This window comes from Callospermophilus lateralis, chromosome 6, assembly GCF_048772815.1.
Source record: "Callospermophilus lateralis isolate mCalLat2 chromosome 6, mCalLat2.hap1, whole genome shotgun sequence".
Lineage (NCBI taxonomy): Eukaryota > Metazoa > Chordata > Mammalia > Rodentia > Sciuridae > Callospermophilus > Callospermophilus lateralis.
The window spans coordinates 121,392,023-121,402,016 of record NC_135310.1 but is presented as its reverse complement, the minus strand read 5'-3'; the positions used below and the strand labels follow the sequence as shown (position 1 = coordinate 121,402,016).

Genomic DNA, 9,994 nt, shown 5'->3' with positions numbered 1-9,994 from the left:
TCTGTAGATCTCATTTCCTAGCAGTTAAGAGCCAATATAAACTTACTATAATACAATGCAGCAAGTACTGTAATAAATGTGTTTAAAAAGCAACATGAGAGCACAAATTGGTGGGATAATAAGTTTCCAAAGTTTGACAAAATTATTTAAATGTTTTACAATCCCATAATAACATTAAAATTAAAATTTAAGTTCTCTGTGTATGTGAGAGATAGCATCAATCATTAAAAGGGAAATTTTTTAAGGGTGATTAAGGGAACAGAAGGGGCAAATAATAGACAAGGAAATTATATCATAGGAGCAAGAAAGGATGAATGATGCACCCCAGGTGAGGAGTCCTGTGTTCTTTAAGGAATGGGATGGAATGTACTAACTAGAACCACACACTAAGGCAAATTAGTTGTCTATCAGCAGATAAGATGGAAAAGCAATCAGGATATAATTTTGGCAATACCAATGTAGCCATAAGGTAGGAGGTGACACTAAAATGGAGGGTTTGGATTAACTGATCACTAATATTCTCATAATTATACCAGAAAATATCTCTTGAAGAAGTGGGAAAGATTTATCCTTTTAGAAGAAATGTGCCTTCTCTTTTTTTCAGAGACAGCACCTGCGGGCTTAATCCTAAAACCTAGAATGTGCCTCATAGATCTCATTTCAGGATAATTCCTATTTGGGAAGGCATTCCAGCTTTTTGCACTGATGCATTTGGAGAAATAAAAGCTTTCTGGGCATCCAAATTTCTTCATCAACCTTTCTGTTCAACCAGTAAGGGTGGAGAGTGGAGCAGCATCACTTGTCTCCTACAGACATATTTGTCATGATGGTTTGATCCCAGCCCAGGACTTGAGGAGAATGAATATTAAGAGCAGGACAGCTTATGGCAATGAACTTTTGTGGAAAGAAATAAGATACGCCAGGCAGAGAGCCAAGGAGTCACATTTTGTGGTTGCAAAGTTGAGTGGAGAATAAGGATCCAAGTATTTGGTGTTAGCTGGGAGATGTTTTTCATGTGTCTGTGGGAGGTCCTTGGTCAGCTTTAAAAGAGAAGGAAATAACTCTGGTGCTATAATTCTGGTACTGGATTCTCCCTGCTAGTGATGCATTAGTACCTGTGATGCACGAGATGAAAACTGAAAAAAAAAAAAACCATGATCACACCTGCTGAATGTCACAGAACAATTTGAGGGAAAGCCATATTACCATTCACTGATTATTTTTCTCTGGCAAAGCAGCACCTCTAGGAGCAATTAATTATGATAATAGACTTGCATTTTTGTCAACCGCTAGGTCTGCAGCACCTATGATAGTTATTAGCACTCAATAAATATTTGTCAAAATAATTAATAAGTGTGTAGTACACTAAAAATTAATAACCTTAAACAATCCAAGAGAGTTTTAGGATTCAAACCCAGTTCTGCCTAAGTGCTAAGACTAGGAATTTCAAATAATTGTTTATCTGAAATCATCAGAGTATCTGAATTAGAGTTTAGTACACCTTCACTCTATGAATTCCAAACACTTCAATGCAATATTTTCTCTTCCAATACCCCTCCAAGGAAAAAAAATTCAATGAGAGTTACACTGAGCTCGACTAGTGAAATAGAGTTATATAATGGGATTCAGAGAACCCTGTGTTTATGGTCAAGACATCAGAAGTTTGGCGTAATCCATACTTTGGTCAAGTATTTACTCTTTTTTTTTTAATGATTTTAAATGCTTTATAGTTTAATTTTTAATTGACATAATAGTTGTACATATTTTTAGGGTACACAAGATGTTTCAATACATGTATACATTGTATTATAATCAAATCAGGATAATTAGCATATCTATCATCTTAAATATTTAGCATTTTATTGCAGTTAAAACAGTCAAAATCCTTTCTTTCATCTATTATATTTTGAAATATGCAATAATTATTGCTATCTAAATTTCCCCTAACTGCCCAATAGAACAAAATATTTCATTTCATCTAAGGATAGCATTGTATCTATTGACCTCCTTCTTCCCAATCCCCATCCCCCAACTTTCCTCAGTCTCCAGTAACCACTATTCTGTTCTCAACTTTTATGAGATCAACTAATTCAGCTTCCACATGAATGAGATCATGTGGTGTTTTTAATTTTTTTTTCTTTTTTCTTTTTCTTTTTTTTTATTGTTGGTTGTTCAAAACATTACATAGTTCTTGATATAACATATTTCACACTTTGATTCAAGTGGGTTATGAACTCCCATTTTTACCCCGTATACAGATTGCAGAATCACATCAGTTACACTGCCATTGATTTATATATTGCCATACTAGTGTCTGTTGTATTCTGCTGCCTTTCCTATCCTTTACTATCCCCCCTCCCCTCCCCTCCTCTCTCCTCTTCTCTCTCTACCCCCTCTACTGTAATTCATTTCTCCCCTTGTATTATTTTTCCCTTTCCCCTCACTTCCTCTTGTATGTAATTTTGTATAACCATGAGGGTCTCCTTCCATTTCCATGCAATTACCCTTCTCTCTCCCCTTCCCTCCCACCTCTCATCCCAAGACCTAAAAAGAGCATGCTAAAAAAAGAAAGACTAAACCTTATTAACAGAATTTATACGGAAAAGAACCCCTACAAATTGAAACAATGCAGTAAAGCTTTTAATAAGAAATCAATTCTTTTCACCACTAGACTACTTATTCTGGAAAGAAGACATCTAAATGTAGAGAATGTAGAAACATTTTAATTATATATCATATATTACTAGACACCAGAGAAAACACACTGGAGAGAAGAAACTCTACAAATGAGACCATTGTACCATTACTCTAAGAAAGGGACAACATTTAATCCTCACCACGATAACCATAGCGTAGAGAAAATTTTGAAATGTGAAAATTGACAATGTGACAATGCCTCCAAAATTTATTCAGCAATACTCAGCACCTGTGGATGCATACTGATTAGAGAAAATACAAATGGAAAAAATTGTAGCTACATGTTTCTTAAACACTGCTTATTTTTGGAGAATTCATTGTGCCCAGAAACCCTAAAAAGTTGAATAATATATCTAAAATGTATTTAAACTTTAAATTCATTAAACTTCTAAAAACTCAAAAAAAAAAAAAAAAGAGCATGCTACAGGGACACTGCTACATCGATGTTCATAGCAGCACAATTCACAATAGCAAGACTGTGGAACCAACCTAGATGCCCTTCAATAGATGAATGGATAAAAAAAAATGTGGCATTTATACACAATGGAGTATTACTCTGCATTAAAAAATGACAAAATCATAGAATTTGGAGGGAAATGGATGGCATTAGAGCAGATTATGCTAAGTGAAGCCAGCCAATCCCTAAAAAACAAATGCCAAATGTCTTCTTTGATATAAGGAGAGTAACTAAGAACAGAGTAGGGATGAAGAGCATGAGAAGAAGTATTTACTCTTTTGATCTTCTATTTCTTCATCACCAAATTGGAGGAGTTGAAGACTCCAAAGTTAGTACTTAGCCGTTTCCTGGAACATGATAAATATTAATCAGCATTCATTTTTATTTTACTGAAATGCTCCACATGCCCATTTCAGTAAAAAATCAACAGACAAATGGATAAAGAAAAAGTGTTAGACATACACATATATACATACATATAATATATATGTGTACATGTATATATATATATATATATATATATATATATATATCCACACATATATTAACACACACACACACACACACAAAATGGAGTTTAACTCAGCCATAAATGAAATAATTGGATTTGCTAGTAAATGTTTATGAAGGAAATGGAGAACATCAGTCTAAGTGAAATATTCCAGACCCAGAAAGTCATAAGTCAAATGTTTTCTCTCATATATGGAAACTAGAGCAAGATAAGTGGAGAAAGCAGGGAGAAGTCCCATGAGAATAGAAAAGAGAACAGTGAAGTAAAGGAAGGAGACTGAGAGGGAGGGAAGAGACACAGGAAATGGAACCGTGGAGTGAATCTGACCGAACTTTCCTATGTTCGTATATGAATATGCCACAGTGAATTTACCATTGTGTGTATCCACAAGGCACTAATTTTTAAAAAAAAAACTATAAATAAAAGAAATTTCAGGAGAGGAAAAGGCACAGAGAGAGGATTGGGGAGGGAAGGGAAAGGAGAAAAACTGAGGACTGAATTGGGGAAGATTATATTTCATGTTTGAACAATTTTGTTAAAATGAAACTTAATATTCTATATAACTATAATGCACTAATAAAAAACACAAAAAGTGAAATAAAATGGTTTAAAAACTACTAATTTCACCAAAAATATAAATAAAAACATTTAACTATCCCAGAGAAAAATAATTTCTCAATATTACTAAACAATATTAACTTTAAAAAATAGCCTGCTTATGGATTCTTTTCCAATTTTCTATTGGAAGCAAGGCAAAGACATTATTTGTTGAAGTTATTCTTGCATAAGTAAGTCACTGGATCAGGAGCTTGCCAATACACTGTTAGTGCTCTTCAACTCTTTGGGTAGAAAGTACAAGTTCTAGAAATAAGACTATAAATCAATCCTGTAGTTTAGTTTTCATCACTGTGTATTCACTAACGTTTCCTCCCATTCTCTGATTAATGACCATGTATGTGGCATTATTAGTCAGCCCCCTGATAGCACCATGCAAACACTTCACTGAAAGTGTGGCATGGTACCTGTTTTCCTAATACAGGTGGACAACTTTGAAATAATCTTGATTTGCCAATTCCCAGGTAAGGGCAGAAAAGTAGAAATCCTTGTTTTGTATATGAATCAGGAGTTGGGAGAGAGGGTCATTCCTTATGCAGACAGGAACAATTCTACATAGGATTTATTGAATTTTTATATAGATATCCCTAGAATATAGGAATACCTGTTAAGGGAGGGAAAAGAAGACAAAGTGATCTTCCATCTTCAACACTGGGAAGAAAACATTACTAGATAAGTGATAAAGTTCTATTTTATAACTTAAGTCTTGACCCAGGATAAAATCTTCATATACATTCCATGTAATCAGGAACTAGTGATGCCTTCTTGGATAACTTAGTATACAATAGTTGTCAATAACCCGCTACCTCTCACTGAGACTACTGGATATTGGAGTTTTGTGTTTCATAAAATCCAAGGCCAGGAAAAGTACAGTGAGCCACATTTTTTTAATGAAAAAAAATCACACTACTTTTCTTTTAGATCAATGAAAAAGATTAGAAATCTTCATTATGAGACAATCACTGAGGCCACTTTAATGCATATTTCACAATTTTTTTTCTAAAGCACACATCTCTGGCTTTTATAAAAAGTGAACTTATTACAAGACTTTTAAGATTTTGCACAGGTTACTTGACACTGTATTTTAAATAATCCATACTGTACTTATTGTGTTCCATGTCTTTATTGTGCTTTTATCAATATTCATTTTTAATAAATATTTAACCCTCCATCTCTGTGGGATACAACTAACCACTGATCAGAAATATTCAGAAAAATTACACCTGTCCTGATTATATATACTTTTCTCCTTCACTATTTTCCCTAATAGTATAGTATAGCAAAGCATTTATACTATATTAGGTATTATATGAAACCTAAAGATGATTTAAAGCATACAGGAGGGTATGTGCAGCTTATATGCAAATACTGTGCCATTTTCTATAAGGGACTTGAGCAATGGACTTTGGAATACACAGAGGGTCCTGGAACCAATTCTCTAGGGAGAACTGTATTCAGAAAGCATATGACATTATTTTTATGTTACAATTTATTGCTATATTGGGGATCCTTTACATCATTTAAATTTGTTATTTTGAATGCTTGAAAATAATTGTAGCAAATGATACAATGAGATCTTATGTGCCGTGTACCCAACATCCCCAAATGGCAACATATGAATACACTGCACTGTAAAATCACAACCTGGATATTACAGAACCTTACTGTATCCAGAAAGATTATGTTGCCCGTTTACAGCCATAGTTACTTCTCTCCCATTCCCCACATTCACTCCCACACTTGCCTAAAACTGTGAAAACCACTGTTCTTTATTTCTGTAGTGTTTGCATTCGTGAATATTATAAAAGGAAGTAGATTTTTGAGAAGAAAGTGTAAGAAGCACCACTGGCCACCTCTGGACATAATCCTGAAGACAAACAGCAAATGGTGAAGCCTCTATTCAGGAATATCTATGAAAACTTAATACGAAAATCAGGCTCTGTGGTACTGAAGCCAAGTCTACTCACTCCCTCTCAGCTCAGCAAGACAGACTCTGCTCTAGACTGCTGCAGCCATAAGCATAGGGCTCCCTGTGCCCCCAGCTTCAAGCCATGGGACCTTATGCTAGGAAGAGCAGACCTTCACAGTTTCTCATTGTGCCCCAGCTACCTGCCAGCCCTTTGCTGAGGCTAATTTTTAGACACGTGCACTTGAGAAGTAGGAGTTCCTCTCTTCTGCCTGACCCCCACTTGTGGAATGAAGGGTCTACCTTGGGTGTGGCATGCTAAGGATTCTGGGGGCCTGCAACCATTTTCTCAGCTTATGAGGTGGTGTCTCCACCCCAGGATAGGCAGGCTGAGTGAACTACAGGCTGGTGGCCACCCTCTCAGCCAAATGCTCAACTACTAGATTCAGAATGTCACTCAGAGAAGCTTGCCATTGTCCCAATGCCCAGTGCCAGAACTCTGACTTAGAGATTTTGCTTGGTCAGGAACCACAGGCTCTGAAATAGATAATCTCTGATATATTCCCAAAGGAAGTGACTTCATTTGTAATAGAGTTTGGAGAAATCTGAACCTAAAGGCACTCTCAAGAGTGAGAGAAGCTGAGGTGAAAGCCAGCTGGGGGAGATTCAGGTATCTTATGAGGATACAGCCTAGACTGTAGGTTGGCTAGTTATAGGAGATTACTAGGGAATGAGACAGGAGGAAGAATCCCTCCCCATCTCAGGACAATTAGCAAACACCTCAGAAAAATTAGTTCATAGGAGTCATGATTTTGTTGGATTAGTTTATGAAGAATTGCTGCCCCAGGGCACTGTTAAAAACATGGCAAATAGTGAAGTTTAACAGGCAGGTGTAGTGAGTGAAGAGCAGAAGAGAGTCCTACCAGTACCACCACCATTCCAGGGTCACTGTGGGCATCACCAAAGCCAGGCCTCCCTGAAGAGCAACTCGGATGTTCAGCAATGTGGGGCGAGAAGAAGAAAATAAACTTCAATGAAATAATCCAACCATCAAAATATACTCAACTCTCACATTTATCTAAAAAGAGCAAATAATTTTTTTTCAAAAAAAGAAAAAACCCAGCCAATCGTTACACAAATAAAAAAGCAAATAATAAGCAAAGGAGGGAAGAGCAATACCCAGAGTGCTATATTTCCTAAAATGTTCCGTTTTTAACAAAAATGATGAGACACCCAAAGAAATAGGGAAGTATGAGCAATACACCCCAAAACAAGAGCAATAGCACCAGAAACTGCCTATGAGAACATCAAATGTTGGATTTAATTAAAAAAAGAAATTCAAAGTGCTCATTATAAATATGCTTACAGGCCTTTTACACCAAGATGGCACCAAAAGCTAAGAAGGCTCCTGCCCCTCCCAAAGCTGAAGCCAAACCAAAAGCTTTGAAGGCCAAGAAGGCAGTGTTGAGGGACTTCCACATCCATAAAAAGAATATCTGCATTTCACCTACCTTCTGCTGACCCAAGACATTGCAGCTCCAGAGGCAGCCCATATATCCTCAGAAGAGCACCCCCAGGAGAAACAAGCTTGACCACTGTGCCATCATCAAGTTCCCCCAAACTGCTGAGTCAGCCATGAAGAAGACTGCAAACACCAGCGCAAACAAGCTGTCAAGAAGCTCTGTGACATTGATGTGGCCAAGGTTAACACTCTGATCAGGCCTGATGGAGAGAAAAAGGCATACCTTCAACTGTCTCCTGATTAGGATGCTTTGGACCTTGCTAACAAATTGGGATCATCTAATCAGAGTCCAGCTGTCTGGTTCTAAATGTACCTTTTTTTCCAAGATAAAAAAGATTATACTCACAGAACAAAAGGAGAAAATGACTAAAGAAGTAAAGGAAGGTGTGAGTGTAATATTGCATTTAAAAAGTATCAATAAAGATATAGAGCTAACTAGAAATTCTGAAGTTGAAAGATCTAATTGTCAAAATAAAAATTCAATAAGGGGTTCAACAGTAGGTTTGATGAGCAGAAAAAGGAATTATTGAACTCAAAAAGAGATCATGCAAGTCAAAAATAGAAAAAAAAGATGAAGAAAAATTAACGGAGCCTCAGAAAAATGTGAAGCACTAATAAATGCACCCATATGTGTAATGGGAAAGCATGAGGGAGAGGAAATGGAGATGGCAAAAAAATTATTCAAAGAAATAACAAAGAGGTCTGGGGTTGTAGCTCAGTGGCAGAGCACTTGACTAGTATGTGTGAGGCACTGGGTTCAATCCTCAGCATCACATAAAAATAAACAAATAAAATAAAGGCAGGCTGTCCATCTACAACTACAAAAAAATTAAAGAAATAACAATGAACACCTCCTTAAAGTTACTGAGAAAATATTCTACAAACTGTGAAAGTTAGCAATACCAAAATGAAGTCATTTTCTCTAACCCTAATGAAAAGGAATTGGGAAGCCATGAGGGGCACTCCTGCACTGGGTTTATACAAAAAAAAAAAAAAAAAAAATCGGAAAGTTTTGCCACACCACAGCTTGCCACAAGAGTCACACAAAGTCAGCAGTTCACTCATTTTCACAAAAGCATTCACCTGACAACTGTCTTCACTAATAAACTGACATCAGTTCCTAAAATAAGCCCCTGTAAACAATGTTCTGTTTGTTTCAAAACAATTTATGTGCACTTCTTTCTTTTGTGTTGAAAGCTTTTCCCTGCCCCTTTGGTTATGTCTATAGCCACTATGGCAGGTATATCCCAGAGAGCAATCGCTTGCCATTCTCAAATAGACCTTGTTTTGCATAATCTCTTTCTGTGTGCTATTTAAGATTGACACAATCCAGAAAACTCAAGAAACTCTAAGTAAAATACATTCACAGAAACACATAGGCATATTGTAGTGAAAATACTGAAAGTCACTGACAGGGAGAAAATCTAGGAAGCAGAGTGGGGGGAAAATCATGACTCATGGCTTACAAGAAAATTCCTTTAAAATCAACAGCTGATTTATTGGCAGAAACAAAGAAGTCTGTAAGTCAGTTGAATACATAGTCAAACTGCTCAAAGAAAATAACTGTCTTGATACGCATTTCTCTAATTGCTAGTGATGTTGAACATTTTTTTATGTATTTGTTGATTGATTCTACATCATCTTCTGAGAAGTGCCTGTTCAGGTCCTTGGCCCATTTATTGATTGTGTTATTTGTTCTTTTGTTGTTCAGCTTTTTGAGTTTTTTATATACCCCAGTGATTATTGCTCTATCTGATGTGTGAGGGGTAAGATTTGCTCCCAAGATGTAGGCTCTAGATTCACCTCATAGATTGTTTTGTTTGATGAGAAGAGAATTTTTAGTTTGAGTCCATCTTATTTATTGATTCTTGATTTTAATTTTTGTGCCATAGGAGTCTTATTAAGGAAGTTGGGGCCTAATCCCACATGATGGAGATTAGGGCTTACTTTTTCTTCTATTAGATGCAGGGTCCCTGGCTATATTCCTAAGTCCATGATCCATTTTGAGTTGAGTTTTGTGCATGGTGAGAGATAGGGGTTTCAAAACCACTCTCAGATTTCATCTCACTCCAGTCAGAATGGCAGCTACTATGCATCCAAACAACAATAAGTGTTGATAAGGATGCAAGAAAAAAAGATACACTTATACACTGCTGGTGGGACTGCAAATTGGTGCAGCCAATATGGAAAACAGTATGGAAGTTTCTTGGAAAATTGGGAATGGAACCACCATTTGGCCCAGCTCTCCCTCTCCTTGGTCTATAACCAAAGGACTTAAAAAACAGC

The 9,994-nt window shown here is 36.4% G+C and overlaps 1 pseudogene; it reads left to right on the top strand.

The window, feature by feature from the left end:
- Positions 1 to 7,569: 7,569 nt before the first annotated feature.
- LOC143401998 (large ribosomal subunit protein uL23 pseudogene) lies at positions 7,570 to 8,015 on the top strand (annotated as a pseudogene).
- The last annotated feature ends 1,979 nt before the right edge of the window (positions 8,016 to 9,994 follow it).